We start from the raw sequence: 18,367 nt of genomic DNA, 5'->3' as shown, positions 1-18,367 counted from the left end.
GTTGGAAACACATAAGCTCCCATGACAATATAGAAATTTTCTCTCTCTCTCTCTCTCTCTATGTATATATACACATATATACATACACATACACACACACACACACACACACATATATATAATGCTAATTTGACACATCAAATCAGATCCTTTGGACAAGTATTAAGGCAAGAAAGCTTTTCTTTCTGTGTAGCTATACCGGGAAGGGGACTTCTTTATCTCTTTCCAAGATTAAGTTGTTCATTCTTAAATCTTGCATTTTTAAGAAGCAACTCTGGAACCCCATTAGTTAATCTTTAATAAGCAAGAAGCAGGTAGGTGGAGCCCAATTTTAACGGAAAGAAATGGGGTAAGGAATGACTGGAATTTTAATCTAATTCCAGTTTAATTTAAAAGCCATGAAATAAGAAACAAATAGCTTGCTTCCTGCTAGGATTAGTTCTTGGTGCCGTAAGTGTTCTGGTGTAAATGCATTACACGACTCGGAGGAGTGTTCTGAAAATGTGGCTGGCTACCCGCTCTCCTACCCTCTTCTCCCTGAAGCCCGAGGTCATACTTTACCCACGTTAGGATGAGCTGCTTGCTATTTGAGGCAGTTTCTCGGCGGACTCTCCTGTTCGCCCGGGGGCGAAAGTCAGGCTATTGCCAGCGTTTCCCTCACCCCCCACCTCCCCAGCGCGAAAAACTTCGTTATCCTGCAGCTGAGCGGTTTCTTAGGTCTTTTGAGGCGAAGCCAAGGTTAATCTTCAGTGTCTGAAGGAGCATCTGGCTGCTTTCAAACCTCAGTAACAAGAAAGTGTATCAATGCACAGAACAAAGGCAAAGATCATCTCTTTTCAATGCTCATTTGTGCTGCGGCGAGCGCGGTGGCTCCGTGGCTTAGCTGGTTAAAGCGCCTGTCTAGTAAACAGGAGATCCTGGGTTCGAATCCCAGCGGGGCCTGTCGTAGTTTTCCTGCCTTCAAAGTGCCCACGGAACTGATAAAGTATAGCGTAGCGTGAAAGGTTATTTTCACCTATTGGACTCTAGCGAAGTGTTTTATTTGCGTCTGGTGTGAAACCTCCTGGTTTACGAAAAAGAAGCAAAGACAAATTTGGCTTTCTTTTAGAATAATGAAATTCTGAATTTCTTGTTTTTCTTACATTTTTTTTCCACATGTTATATTCTTACAACATGTACGAGAGGAACCAGGGAAAACGGAAGGCAAACACCAAATTTAAACTACAGGCAACTTCATAATCTCTAGTCATTCTATTTTCTTTCCTGGAGAAATCTTAAACAGATTCATTGTCAGAATCTGCAGGTAATGTTTTTGGAAAGTCAGTCTTTGGAATGATTGATAATCTGTTGTTGAGAAGGCTGTAGCATCTCTGAAAATTCACAGCAGACAGTAAGATCTGGCCACATAAAACAAGCTGTGATTCGCTATTTAAAAAGATTGCGTTGTACTCAGAGTTTTTTGGAAAGGAACAAATCAAAGCAAAAACAAATATTTGTCACCAAGACTTGAGAAAAGAAGCTGTCAGAGAAGCCTCCATTTGCTTAAGGGGTCCACTAGAACAGGCTGACTTGAAGAAGTCCAGGAAGGGTTGAGATAGATGCCTTCTCCCAAACTCTCCAAGACGAAGAAAGAGAAATTGAGAAGTAGGAAAGAAGTCAGTTTTACTCTTAGCAGAAGTTCTCCACATAGAAACACAAGACCAAGGAAATGGAAGTTCACTGTAACTATTACCAACCCTCTCACCCATCTCCCAAGACCCAGCCCACAGCTCACCTGGCACAGAAAGTTCCACTTCTCCGGCTTTTGCTTTCAGAGCATATTATTTTATGTAGATGGTCAAGGCTTGAAATATGATTTCCTGCTCTAGCTCTGGAGACAAAATCCCAACACTTGGAGGAATAGCTCAGAAGCAACTCTACTTTTTTTTTTTTTTTTTTTTGAAGCGGGAGTCTTGCTCTTTCGCCCAGGCTGGGTTCTGCACCTCTGCCTCCGGTTCACCTCTTCCTGCCTCAGCCCCGAGTAGTGGGATACAGGGCCCCACCAGCCCGGTAATTTTTTATTTTTTGGTAGGGGGTTTCAGGTCTCGATCTCCTGACCTCGTGATCCGCCCGCCTCGGCCTCCAAAGTGTGGTTACAAGTGAGCCACCGCCCGGTCAATCTATTTTATGAGATTTTATCCCTTCTGCAGTTAATTCCCATTTTTTTTTTTTTTTTTTTTTTTTTTTTTTGAGCCGCGTCTGTCACCAGGTGAGTGCAATGGTGTGATCTCGGTCATGCAACCTCTGTTTCAGGTTCAGGTTTTTTTTTTTTTTGAGACGGAGTCTTGCTCTGTGCCCCAGGCTGGAGTGCAGTGGCGCGATCTCGGCTCACTGCAAGCTCCGCCTCCCGGGTTCACGCCATTCTCCTGCCTCAGCCTCCCGAGTAGCTGGGACTACAGGCGCCCGCCAACACACCCGGCTAATTTTTTTTTTGTATTTTTAGTAGAGACGGGGTTTCACCGTGTTAGCCAGGATGGTCTCGATCTCCTGACCTCGTGATCCGCCCACCTCGGCCTCCCAAAGTGCTGGGATTTCAGGCGTGAGCCACCGCGCCCGGCCACCCGGCTAATTTTTGTATTTTTAGTAGAGACGGGGTTTCACCATGCTGGGTCAGGCTGGTCTTGAACTCCTGACCTCAGGTGATCTGCCCACCTTGGCCTCCCAAAGTGCTGGGATTACAGGTGTGAGCCACCGCCCCCGGCCAATTCCCCACCTTTCTTTATAAACATCAAGCAGCAATGGAAAGGCAGACCCTTTTTTTTTTTTCACTAGGGCCTTCCATCTTCTGTTCTTTTTCCCTAGGCCCAGATACAAACTTCCCTCAAATGATAGGACAGGCTGAGTCACTGGTGCAGATGTTAACACTAAATCACTAATTCATCCCCTTACCAATCCTGCCTCATTTCCACTCTCCTGCTCCATCAGCTCCAGAAATACCTTTATAGGAGGCTTGTAGCCAAGTGGCCCTCAACAGATTGCATGGTTTGTACTACTGAGTTGGCAGCAGTGGTACTGGCTACTGAAGCTATTGAATATTCCACGTGATGAGTCTCACCATCTTTCCCAAAAGCCTATGTCTTCCTAGTTCTCCATATATGGATACATCATGGAAACAATTTATGTGTAAAAGTGGAAATGGTTTGTAATCAGATGCTTGTTTGTCTAGTGAGTGGCTATTTGTCAATGGCCAATTATTATGTGGCAGTTACCATGCTAATCACACATGGGTGAAGAGGCTGATGGGAAGGGAAAACAATTTAATTGCAGTTATAGTATAGTGAGATGTAATACTATTGGGAGTACAGGGTGCTTTGAGCCACATTTGCTTATTTATTTATTTATTTATTTATTTAGAGATGGAGTCTCGCTCTGTTGCCCAGGCCGGAGTGCAATGGCGTGATCTTGGCTCACTGCTATCTCTGCCTCCTGGGTTCAACGATTCTCCTGCCTCAGCCTCCCAAGTAGCTGGGACTACGGGCACCCACCGCCACACCCGGCTGCTTTTTGTATTTTTAGTAGAGACGGGCTTCACCATGTTGGCCAGGCTTGTCTCGAATTCCTGACCTCAAGTGATCCACCTGCCTCAGCCTCCCAAATTGCTGGATTACAGGTGTGAGCCACCACGCTCGGCCCCACATTTGCTTATTTATTTATTTTTTTTAGGGACAGGGTCTGGCTCAGTTGCCCAGGCTTGGGTGCAATAGCACAATCCTAACTCACTGCAGTCTTGAACTCCTGGGCTCAAGCAATCCTCCTGCTTCAGCGTCCTGAGTAGCTAGGCCTACCAATGTGTGCCACTACGTGTCTGCCATCACATCCAGGTGATTTTTGTGTTTTGTTTGTAGAGACAGGGTTTCATAATATCGTCCATGCTGTTCTCCAATTCCTGGGCTCCAGACATACTCTGGCCTAGGTCATCCAAAGTGTTGGGATTGCAGGCATGGGTCACTGCGCAGGCCTGCAGCCTCATTTGAAAACAAACCTGTCTGTGTGGGGCTGGGTGCAGTGGGGATCACCTCTGTAATCTCAGCACTTTGGGATGCTAAGGTAGGAGGATCACTTGAAGCCAAGAGCTCAAGACCAGCTTGGGCAACACAGTCCATAGCGAGACCACATCTCTACATAAAATAAATTAGCCTGGCATAATGGTATGTACCTGTAGCCGTAGCTACTCTGGAGGCTGAGGCGGAAGGATCTCTTGAGCTCAGGAGGTTGAGGCTGAAAAAAACAAACAAAACAGAAAAGCAGACAAACAAAAACCCTGATTGGGCGAAGGTGGAAGGAAGACTTTATGGAAGAAGTGATACCCACACTGAGCCACGAGGGAGATTCAGAACTTGTCAAGGCAAGAGGATAGACGTGGGAGAAGGAGTAGAACAGATGCCCTGGGCAAAAGGAACAGTGTGTAACTAAAGGTGAGGAAGAGAATGCTCAGTTCAGATAAGTGGAGAGCAGTTAGGTGAGGGTATGTGCAAGTCTTAAAACTGTTTTTTGTCTGGAGATAGCCGGAGAACATTTGACTTGGCATAAGTGTCAGGTGTTTCATGCTTTCTTTTAAAAAGACAATGCCTTACCAAAGCAGTTTGGATAGCATTTGAATTTACAAGTTGTGCATTAAGTAGGGCCTCTAGCTCAGCTGCTGAGGTTCTCCTATGGGCAGGTGGAGCTAGAAGGGACTGTGTTTCCCACTGCATTCTAAGTAGCAATGCTCATCTACTTGCTTCATATCTGTCTGAGCTAGCCTGTTTACTTCTCAAGGCAGGGGCTATGCCTGTCCTCTTCACTGCTGTATCTCCAGAGACCAGCACAGGGCCTGGCCAACAGCAGTGTGATAATTAATAGTATGTGTCAATTAGAGTGGTTCATTAGATACTCAGATTACACATTGTTTCTGGCTGGGATTGGTGGCCCAGCACTTTGGGAGGCCAAGGTAGGAGGATCGCTTGAGCCCAGGAGTTTGAGACCAGCCTGGCCAACATAGTGAGGCCCTCATGTCACTACAAAAAAAAATAATAATAATAAAAATTAGCCAGGTGTGGTGGTATGCACCTGTAGTCCCAGCTACTCATGAGACTGAGGTAGGAGGAATGCTTGAGCCCAGAAGATCGAGGCTGCAGCGAGCCCTGGTTGCGCCACTGCACTCTAGCCTAGGTGACAGAGCGAGACCTTATCTCAGGGTGTTTCTGGATGACATTATCATTTGAATCAGGGACTCAGTAAAGCAAATTGCCCTCCCCGGTATGATCCCTCCCATTTGTTAAGGGCGTTAATAGAACAAAGGTTGAGGAAGGAGGAATTCACCTCTTCTCCCCCTACCCCACTACTTTACATCTCATTTTTTTTCCTCTGGCTCTTGGACTGGGATTTACATCATTGACTCCCAGGGCTTTCAGGCTTGATTGAGACCCAGACTGAATTATACTACCTGCTTTTCTGGGGCTCCAGCTAGCAGATGGCAGATTGTGGGACTTCTCAGCCTCCTCCATAATTGTGTGAACCAATTCCTTATCATAAATTACTGTCTCTCTCTCGATAGACAGGCATAGATAGATAGATAGATACACACATACATAGTTAATAGATAGATAGACTATTAGTTCGGTATTTCTGAAGGACCCTAATACAAGCAGGTACTCAATTATGGAAAAAAAAAATACAATGTATCAGGCGTTTGTTGTTTGCCAGACACTCTTCTAAGCTTTTTACATATTCCAAGTCATGTAATCCTTACTGCATAGTTATGAGGAAAGGTGCAATTATTCCCTCCATTTTAAAGAGAAGGGCACTGAGGTACAAGGATGCAAAGTCACTTTCCTGGAAGGTAAGTAGCTGGCAAGTGGCAGTGTCCAGAGATGGGCCTAGGCAGCCTGAATTGAATTCGACTAATCTGCTGGCCTTCCAAGCACCTTTAGGTGTTATTTCTGCTACCCTAGGGGTACACCTATTTGCCATTTCCTCCTTTCTCTTATGTTGCCACCTCTGAAGGAGGGATTCAAAGCCATGTTTGATCAGAATGTCAGGGTAGGCAGAAATGGAGTGAATATGTGGAGTGAATACTTGGGCAATAAGGGGGAACTTTGTTCTTTTCTAGCCTTGCTGATGATCTTTCTAAGACATATCAATTCATTTTTCTTTCAGTGCATGCTTGAATCTTTTTGTGAAGTTTGAGGGTTTTAGGAGAGAAAGAGAGCAGAAAAATTTTGAATATCAGTGATTATAAAACAGATTCACTCTATATTCTGCTTTGGTAACTCGGTAATTAGATTGAATTTCTCTTTTAAAAAGGAATAATGAAAAGAAAATTCCAGTCATCTGAGGTTTTTGATTAATTGAGGCTTTGCAGAAAATTATGAGCTCAAAATAGAAACATTGCCTATTCATGTTTCTAACAGTAGCTATTAATGCTCAAGATGATCAGGCTAGATATTAGGAAACTTCAATTTGAGGAATACTTCTGGAGATGTCATTAAACATGAACTTCTGTGTGTCTACATCATGCTCCCTGGGTCCCAGGTCCTGTTCTGAACTGCAAAATTAGTAGATTGTCAGATCACATGACCTGCAATGTGTTCCTGCTGTATCTCAAGGAAAATCTTATACGGCCTCATAATTGAAATATAGGAAGATGTTCATTGATGGAACCCTTATTTGTAGTGGCAAAGTAGAAGAGTAGGTGACTTCACATTGCAGACCTCTATGAGGCAATGAAAATAATTGGTTTAGATGTGCACACAGCAACATAGCTCAAAACTGCGGTACCAATGGAATAAGAAAGAGATCTATGATGCAGTATCACTTATGTAAATTAAAAACACATTCACCCAAACCAATCATACCTGTTCTATAAAAGCATATAGAAAGAAAAGGATGCCTTTTCCAGTGATTTTTTTTTAAACAGGCTTTTAAAATAACCTTTATTTTAAAAAGTTAATATATTAATATGTCATTATAGGAAACTGAAAATCACAAGAAGCACAGAACAAAGTCATTCAGAATCACAAGCAGTTTATAGTTTGACGTGTTCTTCTAGGTCTTGTGTGTGTGTAGGCACAACATCCAATCTTACAGGACTGAGATTGTACAGTATGTATCATGAGTTTTCACACATCATGAATATTTACCAATTCAAAATCCCAAAGCTTTATGAGTATTTTGATAAACAAGAATACACTACACCAACTCAATCTGTTAAAAAAAAAAATGTAGTCCTACCTTTCTTGGGACAAATTTCATAGAAGACAAAAATGGCAACATGCCTCTAGATAAAAGCATTGGCAGAGTTCTGATTTAAATGCTGCATTCCCTTAATGCTCAATTTAAAATGAAACATACAGCAACAGAATACACTAAGTATAATGTTTCTAAGATAATTCATTAGCAGAGCTATACCATTATAATATTAGCAAGGTATATTTCCATTGAATTACTTAATGTATTCCTATAGTACAGCCAAAAGAGATGTATACATCACTGGCTATCATCAAAATGTAAATATGGACACATATGGACACATCTGCATACATCTCTCCCTGTATACTTCCTTCTGCCCCTCTGCTGCCAACCTAATGAACAAGTCCTGATATATACTGCTCAGAGGTGGTTTAACAATTCCATGTCCAAGATGCATCTTTTCTGTCAATTATAACAAAGGTATTTACAAATTGGCTAATTCACTAGCTCTAGTTTTTTTTTTTTTTTGAGATGGAGTCTTGCTCTGTTGCCCAGGCTGGAATGCAGTGGCGTGATATCGGCTCACTGCAACCTCCGCCTCCCAGGTTCAAGTGATTCTCCTGCCTCAGCCTCCTGAGTAGCTGGGGCTTCAGGAGCGCACCATCACGCCCAGCTAATTTTTGTATTTTTAGTAGAGATGGGGTTTCACCATGTTGACCAGGATGGTCTCAATCTCTTGACCTTGTGATCCGCCTGCCTCAGCCTCCCAAAGTGTTGGGATTACAGGCGTGAGCCACCATGCCTGGCCCACTAGCTCTAGTTTTTATCATACGTTGTCACCTCAGACATTCATAAAGGTTAAATTTTGCAAAATAATGAAATTTGTCGACAATAAACACAGGCACTTCACTAAAAATGCTCATATAGACCTGTGGTTATCATCTAAAACCATCTTCTAGATATGGAGATACTAGCAAAGAGACCTTCCTTTCATCCTTCCTCTTCTCCCTCTTCCACCATCCCCAGTGACTAAGTACAGGACGTCTAGCTCCAAGAAGTGGACCAATAAAGGTCACTCCCAGAAGACAGGCCTTCCTAAAAACTAACAATAGGACATTCACAAAGGGACTGATTCACTACATCTATTTTTAACATACTTTGAGCATTAAGACTTGTTTATCCTTTAATACACAATATTAACACAATAAAATGCACATATAGAGCAATGATTAGACCATCTGAACTAATCTAACTCAGGGGCACAGAACCCTTCTCCCTGTATACCTCCTCCTCCTCCCCACCCCACCACGCAGTGAATAGTCAGCATAGGCTCCTAAGCATCAAGTTTTAACAATTCCATTCCCAAATGCAACCACTCCTAGGAAGTACTGAAAACAAATGCTTAGAGGGGTGTTACTTTAGCCCTCTACTTTTAACCTATGTTGTGCTTTTTTTTTTTTTTTTTTTGAGACGGAGTCTTGCTCTATCACCACGCTGGAGTGCAGTGGTATGGTCTCGGCTCACGACAACCTGTCTCCTCTGTAGCTGGGACTACAGGTACATGCCACCACGACCAGCTAATTTTTGTATTTTTTGTAGAGATGGGGTTTCACCATGTTGGCCAAGATGATCTCGATCCCTTGACTTCGTGATCCGCCCACCTTGGCCTCCCAAAGTGCCAGGATTACAGGAGTGAGCCACCGCACCTGACTGTTGTGCACTTTTAAACACCTAGAAAGACTAGATGTTTCAAACTGCACTTAAGTTTTCCATTATATACACAGTGGTATTGAATAAATGGTGTATATACATAACATAGACTATAATTTGAGTGTCTTCTAAATAGGAACATTCTGGCCTAGAACACTTCCCTTTCTGACCTCTACCAACCCGGTTGACAGCTATAAGCCATCTGTAATGCTTGGGGGGGGATTTTAATAATTTTACTTCTGTTTTTAAGAAGTGTTCCTTATGAATTTTAACACAGCGTACTCAATGTATTAGTTTACTAACTCTACTTTTGCCATACACTGGCAACCTCTTTAACATCAACTAGATGTAAATTAGGACTCCTATGTCTGCTTATATACACAGCACAATAAACGAAAATGCAGACATAAGGGACAATAGTCAATGTGCCTCATCATAAACACATTGGACGCTGGTAGAAAGCCCTTTGAACTCTGTGCTCCTTCTTCCCCCTGAACCAGCACAAATATCATAATGTGTACTTCTCAGATAATTGATCAATTTCCAAGACAATATTTCATATCAAAAGGATAACTACAAAATGTATTACTTACTACCTCTACTTTTAACATACTTTATGCACTTCTAAACATCTAGAAAGACTAGCTATTTCAAATAAGGACTTAAGTTTGTCCACTATATACATAGCACTGTCGAATAAACTACACACATGTAACGATGGTTATATCTGAAAGTGTCTTCTAAATAGGAACATTTTGGTCTAGAACCCTTCATTCCTTCCAACTCCTCTCCACTACCAATCTGGTGGATATAGGCACATGTGCCACTTTGAGCTAATGTTATCATTTCACTTCCAAAAGTCCTTTTCAGAAGACAGCCTCTCTATGGATTTTAACAAAGTGTACAAAATGCGTTAGTTTACTAACTACTTTTATCATACATTGGCAACCTCTTTAATAGCTACAGACTAGATATTATAAAATCAGGAATCATTTGTCCAGTATATACACAATATATACAGTATAGCAAAGTTAAATGAAATGCATGTAACATATAGGCAATGGATTAAGCTGAAATTTTCTAATAAACAATGGCAAAACATCTTTTGCAATTTTTTCCCTCCTACCTCCTAGGTGGTTCAACAAATCCACCTCCGAACAGCATTTCCCATCAGTTTTTAAAGCTATTTACAAAAAGTGTTATTCTACTACTACTTTAAAATACATCAAGCACTTCCAAATATCTAAAAACTAGATATTTCATAACTTGTCCACCATGTACACAGCACTGTTAAATAAAACTGCACACACATAACAATGATTATCATCTAAGGTATCTTTTAAATGTGACCATTTTGGCCTTGAATCATTCCCTCTTCTCTTCCTTCTCTGCCTTCAATTCAGTGGACAAGTACACGCATGTGTAATGCTTAGAGATGGCTGAACAAACTCCTATGCAAAAGTGAATTACAGAAGACAAGTTTTCCCATGAATTTCAACACAAAGCATACAAAATATGCTAATTTTACTATTTGTCATACACTGGCAACCTCTAGATGTTAAAAAATTAGGACTATTTGTTCATTGTATACACTATATACAGAGCAAAACAAAATGCACAAAACATACAGAAAAATGGTGTCTGAAAATGTCCAAGTATGAACACACTAGCATATTATCTTTTGCAGTTTCTTCCCTCCCACCTCCCCTAAACCATTGAGCAAGTATAGACAGTAATATACTGCTCACAAAGGTGGCTTGGCAATTCAATTTCCAAAAGTATTTCATGTGAATTTTAGCAAAAAGATATTTACAAAGTGGTATTTTACTACCTCTACATTTAATATACATCAGGCACTTCTAAACATCTAGATAGACTAAATGTTTCAAGTAAGGAGTTAATTTGTCCACTATGTACACAGCAGTCTTGAATAAACTGCAAACATGTAACAACAGTTATAATTTGAAAGAGTCTTCCAAATGTGAACATTCTGGCCTAGAACCCTTCCCATCTCCATCAACCTAGTGGGCAAGAATGCTCAAATTTTCAGAAGACAATCTTTCCTAGGACTTGTAAAACAAAATGTACAAAATATATTAGTTTACTAACTCTAGTTTTGTCATACACTGGCAACCTCTTTAACATCCAGAAAGACTAGATGCTGTAAATTAGGACTCGTTTGTCCTTTATGTACACTATATACATAGATAAGTAAAACAAAATGCACAGACATAGTGATTCATCTTGCCTCGCTGTAAGCAGGATGGCACAGAGCTCTCTGCACCTCCCCCTCCTCTCTCCTCCCCTGAACCACTGCACAAACACAATGAGTATTACTCAACAGGTGATTTGGCCATTCCCCCCAAAAAACAACATTCCTATGAATTGTAACAAAAAGATATTTACAAAATGTGATTTTACTACCTCTAATTTTAACATATATCAGACACTTCAGAATATCTAAAAAGAATAGACATTTCAAAAAAGCTTAGCATTGTCAACTATATACACAGTAGTGAGGAAGCAAATGCACACAAAACAATGGATAGAATATGAAAATGTCTTCTAAATATGACCAGTCTAGCATAGAACCTTCTTTTCTTCCTTCTCAGGTCTTCGAGCTCCATGTCATCTAACCTACTGAACAAACGTGAACGTATCGCTTCTAGTGGCCGTCTAACAACTTAATTTCCAAAAGTCATCTCCAGAAGACATGTATTTTCTATGATTTATTTTAAACAAATGAGAATTTACAAGATGTGTGACTTTCTAACTCTATCATACGTCGGCAACCTCTTTCCACCTAGAAGGGCTAGATGTGACAAATGTTTTTCTATTAAAAGGTTGGGGTGGAGTTGAGAGCAGCTTTTTCATATTATATACACAGGCCTTCCATAAAGGGCCAGTAAATCTTCCCAGAGGATGGCGGGCATTTCCAACGGGCCAAACGTGGCCTGTCATTCTACCATTTCTCTCTTCCGACAGCAAGGTCTGGTAGTACGAAGAACAACTGCCCGATCGCCGCTAACCGTTCCACCCGTCGTCGTTCGGGACTTCGCTCACCTCCCAGGCCCGTTAAGGCCTTTGTCCGTTGTCGTTAGGACTAAGTAGGTCCCGCCGAATGGCGACAGAGTGGTCACCCGGGACCCAGATCTGGCGGCCCCGTGGCCTTAAGAGGCGGCCGAGCCTGCCTGCGTCCCTAGGCCGCCTTCCCGGGCCCTCTGCCCTAACGCCCTCCGCCGCGCGGCGTTCGAGCGGCCGCCACGCTTCCCGGCCCGCCACTCCCGCCACCACCCAAAGGCGCTGCGTCCAGGCTGCTCGGCGAGGGTTTCGTCCAGGCCCGGCAGGCTTGGGCCGGGAGACCCGACGGCCGGCGGGGTCCGGGTTGGGAGAGGCCGCCGCCGCCATCAGTCACCGAGGTAGGGTAGGGAAGAGAGGTTCGCCGCCGCTTCAAGGCCTGAGCCCAGCCAGTGGACAGCCACAGCAGAGGCCTCCGGTATCTGTAGGGCAGAGGGCGCGGCCTGTCCCGGGGCTCCCTAGCTCACCCGCCGACCCGGGCCCGGAGGGCCTGGAGGGCCCTGGAGGAGCGGGCCGCGCTCTGCGTCTCTCCGCGCTCTCGGCCAGACCGGAAGGAACTCTCGCAGTAATTTCTTATGGGGAGTCAGGATGAGGTGGGGAATGAGACTGAGGAAAGGGAATTAAAGATATCTATAACTAAATAAAGAGGAGCCCTGCAGTAATGTAATGAGCCATGAACTGAAGAGTAACATTCATTCAACTCTGCCTGTGAAGGAGGGAGAAGGAAAGACAACTAGAGACAGAGGAGAAACGGAGAAAGGAGGTGAGATTTCAAAACACCAGTGGGTTCTGAAATTATTTTCGGAGTACAGAGTACTTTTTGCTGTCTTTGGAGTGGCTAATAAAAACAAAGAGTGCTTTTATTCCTGAACTTGGAAAATTTATGTTTTAAAAAGAGAGAAGGCCGTGTCACAAAGAAAAGGTAGGAAAACGTAGCGTAAAGTTAAACTCGATTTGTGTGTAAATACCAAAAGTTTCAACTGTCAGGAGTGGGATTCGAACCCACGCCTCCAGGGGAGACTGCGACCTGAACGCAGCGCCTTAGACCGCTCGGCCATCCTGACCAGCTTGTCATACGTCTTTTTCAAAACTCACTTCTGTCTCTACCTAAACTCTTATTAGCTCCCCCTACACCGACCCCCACCTCCCCCAGTCCCCACCCCCGCCCACCTCTTTGTTTCTCTTTTTCTCAAGATATGAGCATTCCTGGGTTAAAAGGTAAGCCGCCACTCCGCGAACTGCCTCGGACGGCGACCCGGGGTTGAAGCACTGCATAGGACCGGTTGTCGGGGCCACAGAGCGGCGTCTCCCGAGTGAACGCCGAGTTGCTCCCAGGCTACGCGGGGAGGGCTGCGGCGGGCCGGGCGGCGGGCGAGAGAGGGCGGGTCGGGATGGGGGGAGCGGGACGGGGGCGTGGGGGCGTGGAAGGGGCGGGGGCGGGGAGGGCGTGAGCTAGCTCAGGACCGAGTGACTAAGGCGGAAGACGGCGATGGCGCCCTACTCTCAACTGAATTCTAGTTAAAATAATGGCAATCCTGTTGAACTCAACCTTGCTAGAATACCTGGCTTAAACTTACACTTAACTCCCAGGAAGGTTTAGGCTTACTCCAGTTTTTTGCTGGAACAAGGTGCTCCCTAATCCCTCTCCTTTGCGTTCTGCTGCAAATCTCCCAGCAAGTGGTTACCCTTGGCAGGACGGGTGGAGAGGACAGGGAGCGCGAGAAGGCTGGCTTGTCTTACCTCTCGATCGGAGTTTATGGAGGATTTGTGCACTTTTCGGTGTGGATGTTATACTGTAATAAAAACTTTAAAAAGCAAAAGCAAAACCAACAACAACAAAACTGGGGAGTAGCTTATGTATTTTACTAAACCCAGCGCAGCGGGTACTTGATAGAAGGCCTCGAGCACAACAGCTTTTCTAAACATAAACAAAGGTCAGAGGTGAGATCTACTTCAAATTTTGTTAGCAAGGGTTAGCAGTCAGGATGCCATGGTCGGAATATCACTGACTGGAAGTCAGGGGACCTGAGTACGAATTTCAGACAGAACTAGAACTGGTCACTAACTACCTGGAGAATCTTAGATAAGTCTTTTGCTTCTGTGGACATTAGAAACAGCTTTCTTAGACACCTATAATAGTTTCGTCGTGAGTTCAATTGATAGAATACAATGGTTAATCCCTTAAATTAAGCATTAAATCCCCATCTCCAGGGAATCAATTAGAGGCAAATTCTGTTCTACCCAGGTGTACGGATTCAGAAGTTTTGCTATGTCCAACATGGTGACTATGGTTAACAACAACGTTATTGAATACTTGAAAATTGCTGAGAGTGGATTTTAAATGTTCTTGCCACAAAAAGAAAAAATAAGTATGTGATGTAATGGATATGTTAATTAGCTTGATTTAGCCTTCCCACAATGTACACATAGAACAAAACATCATTTTGTGCATCATAAATATATAGATCTTTATTTTTTGATTTTAAAAATATAAATAAGTAAATTAAAAAGTTATGAGGATAGAGTCCCACAGTAAGTGTTTAATAAGTCCTCTGCAAGGCCTCTAAAATGCAGTCACCTCTGCTCTTTTCACAGGATAGTGGTGGATACCAACTTTGGAGACAAGAGAGGAGAGAGGCAATTCATTCATCCAACATACAGGAAATATTTATTGGGTACCTACTATGTGCCAGGCAGCGTTCTAGGTGCTGGTGATCCAACAGTAAACAAGCAGACAGAATAAGCTTCACCATCGAAGGGCTTACACTATAATGGGGCAGTGAGCCCAAGAAACATGAAATAAAATGGACAGAGCTGTGCTCCCTTCGGCAAGCACTTACACTAAAATTGGAGCAATGCAGAGAAGATTAGCATGGCCTTTGCACAAGGATGACAGGCAAATTTGTGAAGCATGCCGTTTTTTTTTTCTTTTCTTTTTTTTTGAGACAAAGTCTCGCTCTTGTCGCCCAGGCTGGAGTGCAGTGGCGCGATCTCGGCTCACTGCAACCTCCTCCTCCCAGGTTCAAGCGATTCTCCTGCCTCAGCCTCCCTAGGAGCTGGGATTACAGGCGCCCGCCACCATACCCGGCTAATTTTTGTATTTTTAGTACAGACGGGGTTTCACCGTGTTGGCCAGGCTGGTCTCGAACTCCTGACCTCAGGCGATCCACTCGCCTCAGTCTTCCAAAGGGATGGGATGACAGGCGTGAGCCACTGCGCCCGACCGAAGCATTCCATTTTTTTAAAAAAAATGAATAACAAATTAAAAAAATAATAAAATGGAGAGAAGCTGAGACCTCTAATAAAGTAGTTATTTTAACTCCAGTCTCTAGGCCTCATGAGAAATCCCAGCTTAGTTCCCCAATGAAAAATAGAATTGCCCTCTAAAGAAAGAGAAGTGGGGGAGGAAAAGCCCAATTTAGAAACAATATATGTATGTATTTTTTGAGACGGGATCTGGCTCTGTTGCTCGCGCTAGAGAGCAGCGGCATGATCCTGGCTCACTGTAGCCTCGAACTCCCCAAGGAGGAGTACAGGAGCAAGGATTACAGTAGCTAGGACTACAGGCACATACCAGCTGGCCTGGCTGTTTTTAATTTTTTTGTTATTATGTTGCCCTGGCTAGATAGTTTTATAAAAGGTTGAAAATGGCCAGGCGCAGTGGCTCACACCTGTAATCCCACCATTTTGGGAGGCCGAGGTGAGTGGATCACGTGAAGTCAGGAGTTCGAGACCACCCTAGCCAGCATGGTGAAAACCCATCTCAACTAAAAAAAAAAAAAAAAAAAAAATAGCCAGGCGTGGTGGCACATGCTTGTAATCCCAGCTACTTGGGAGGCTGAGGCAGGAGAGTCGCTTGAACCCGGGAGATGGAGGTTGCAGTGAGCCGAGATCGTGCCATTGCACTCCAGCCTGGGCAACAAGAGCAAAATTCCGTCTCAAATAAATAAATGGTTAAAAATATAGAAAGCAAAATGAAGGCCAGACGTGGTGGCTTCACGCCTGTAATCCCAGCACTTTGGGAGGCCAAGGCGGGCGGATCACCTGAGGTCAGGAGTTCAAGACTAGCCTGGCCAACATGGGGCGTTTCAACTCCGTCTCTACTAAAAACACAAAAATAGCCAGGCGTGGTGATGCATACCTGTAATCCTAGCTACTCGGGAGGCTGAGGCAGGAGAATCGCTTCATCCCGGGAGGCGGAGGTTGCAGTGAGCCGAGATTGCCATTGCACTCCAGCCTGGGCAACAAGAACGAAACTTCCACCCACCCCCCGACTCCCCGCACGCCCCCAACCCCCCCACTCCCCCACCCCCCATCTCCCCCCACCCCCCATCCCCCCACTCCCCCACCCCCCGCTCCGGCTGGCTTTGCCTAGGCTCATTTATGCCCGCCATTCAGCCAAGATGCTAAGCCTCTGTCTTCATAAAATCTTTCATTCCCAAGGAGGCTAGACGTGATGGGAAAGCAGTTCCCCGAGGTCATGCCCCAGTGCGCACGTTCTTATCGAACTTCCGCTTGCCTCACATTGGCCAAAGCAAGTCACAGGGGCCAAACCAAAGGCAGTGTAGGGACGGTACTGCAAGGGTGGGGCCCAGGGAGGAAAGGTTTATTGGGTGTATTTGTGCAACCATCTACCACAGTAATCTTAAAGAATAGTGAGAAGAAACAAAATTAAGAATTGAAAAACTAAGTTGTAAGACACAAAATTGAAAATTAGGTGAAAGATGAGAAGAGGATAGAGAGTGGGTGTTCATACAAATTTCTTGAGGTAAGCTGTTTTCTGGTGAAGCGTGGAGTTTACTCAGCCAGAGGGTATAAGGGCTCAGGGCTCTCAAATAAGATTACTAGATGAAATACAGGATGCATAGTTAAATTAGAATTTCAGATAAACAATGAATGACTTTTTAGTTTAAGTATGTCCAACATTAAAATACATTATTTGCGGCCGGACACGGTGGCTCACGCCTGTAATCCCAGCACTTTTGAAGGCCGAGGAGGGCGGATCACGAGGTCAGGAGATCGAGACCATACTGGCTAACACAGTGAAACCCCGTCTCTACTAAAAATACAAAAAATTAGCCGGGTGTGGTGGCGGGCGCCTGTAGTCCCAGCTACTCAGGAGGCTGAGGCAGGAGAATGGCGTGAACTCGGGAGGCGGAGCTTGCAGTGAGCCGAGGTCGCACCACTGCACCCCAGCCTGGGCAACAGAGCGAGACTCCGCCTCAAAAAAAAAAAATACATTATTTACTAACTCCCAAAGAGGCTGAGTCAATAAAAGCCTACTTGGGAGGCAGGATTTGGTCTGTCCACACGTGTGTTTGAAAAACATCCAGCAGCCATCTCTCTCATGTAGTTTAACCATACTTTCCCTGACTTCCAGGTCAGTTTCAAACTTCCTTGAACTTTGAGCATACTCATAACTTAATCTGTCGGTTGATATTTATTGAGCAACTAATATGTGCCAGGTACTTTATTTACAAACAAAACGAAATCCCTGCTTTTGTGGATTCTTGCCTCTGTGATGAAGAAAGACTATTAAAAAAAAATGCATATAGTTTCAAGTATTAATAAGTACTTTTAAGAAAAATAGTAATTGTGCAGTTTTCCCAAAAGAAAAGTAGTGCAGGGTGACAAGTCAGAAAGTAGAAAAGTGGGAGGGGGGGTGCTATTTTACAGAGAGTGGTTGGAGACATCATTTGAGCAGAAACCTGAATGAAATGGGGGGTGAGACAAACACATATCCAGGGGACACACAGAGGGCACAGAAAGGGCAAAGAACTTGAAGAGAGAATAAAGGAGCAACAAAAGGCTTCTGTGTCTGGAGAGAAGGAATAAGGGAATGAAAGAGATGAAATTGCAGAGATAGCCAAGGACCAGATGGTGTTAGTAGGGCTTGAGTTTAATCCTGAGGCTGCATTGGGAAGCCATTGGAGAATGTTAATAACATAATCTGATTCGTCTTTGAAAACAATACTCTGGGCAGGGCACAGTGGCTTATGCCTGTAATCCCAGCACTTTGGAAGGCTGAGGAGGGCAGATCGCTTGAGCTCAGGAGTTCGAGACCATCCTGGGCAAAATAGGGAGATCCTGTCTCAAAAAAAAAAAAAAAATTAGCCAGCCTGGGCGACAGAGTGAGACTGTATTTCTTTATTTCTTTTTTTTTTTTTTTTTTTTTTTAGACGGACTCTTGCTCTGTCGCCAGGCTGGAGTGCAGTGGCATGATCTCGGCTCACTCCAACCTCTGCCTCCCTGATTCAAGCGATTCTCCTGCCTCAGCCTTCGGAGTAGCTGGGACTACAGGCGCACACCACCACGCCCAGCTAATTTTTGTATTTTTTGTAGAGATGTGGTTTCACCATATTGGGCAGGA

The 18,367-nt window shown here is 44.0% G+C and overlaps 3 non-coding genes across 3 annotated transcripts; 2 read left to right on the top strand and 1 right to left on the bottom strand.

The window, feature by feature from the left end:
• Positions 1-868: 868 nt before the first annotated feature.
• On the top strand, positions 869-942 carry TRNAT-AGU (transfer RNA threonine (anticodon AGU)). Its single transcript has one exon. It is a non-coding gene; the product is annotated as a tRNA-Thr (tRNA).
• Positions 943-12,978: 12,036 nt separating this feature from the next.
• Positions 12,979-13,061, bottom strand: TRNAL-CAG (transfer RNA leucine (anticodon CAG)). Its single transcript has one exon. It is a non-coding gene; the product is annotated as a tRNA-Leu (tRNA).
• A 1,752-nt stretch (positions 13,062-14,813) lies between these two features.
• On the top strand, positions 14,814-14,921 carry LOC116460575 (U6 spliceosomal RNA). The gene has a single exon (XR_004245863.1). It is a non-coding gene; the product is annotated as a U6 spliceosomal RNA (small nuclear RNA).
• The last annotated feature ends 3,446 nt before the right edge of the window (positions 14,922-18,367 follow it).

This window comes from Hylobates moloch, unplaced genomic scaffold, assembly GCF_009828535.3.
Source record: "Hylobates moloch isolate HMO894 unplaced genomic scaffold, HMol_V3 SCAFFOLD_20, whole genome shotgun sequence".
Classification (NCBI taxonomy): Eukaryota; Metazoa; Chordata; class Mammalia; order Primates; family Hylobatidae; genus Hylobates; species Hylobates moloch.
Note: the sequence above shows the minus strand (reverse complement) of the source record. Positions and strands in the feature narration are given on the sequence as shown.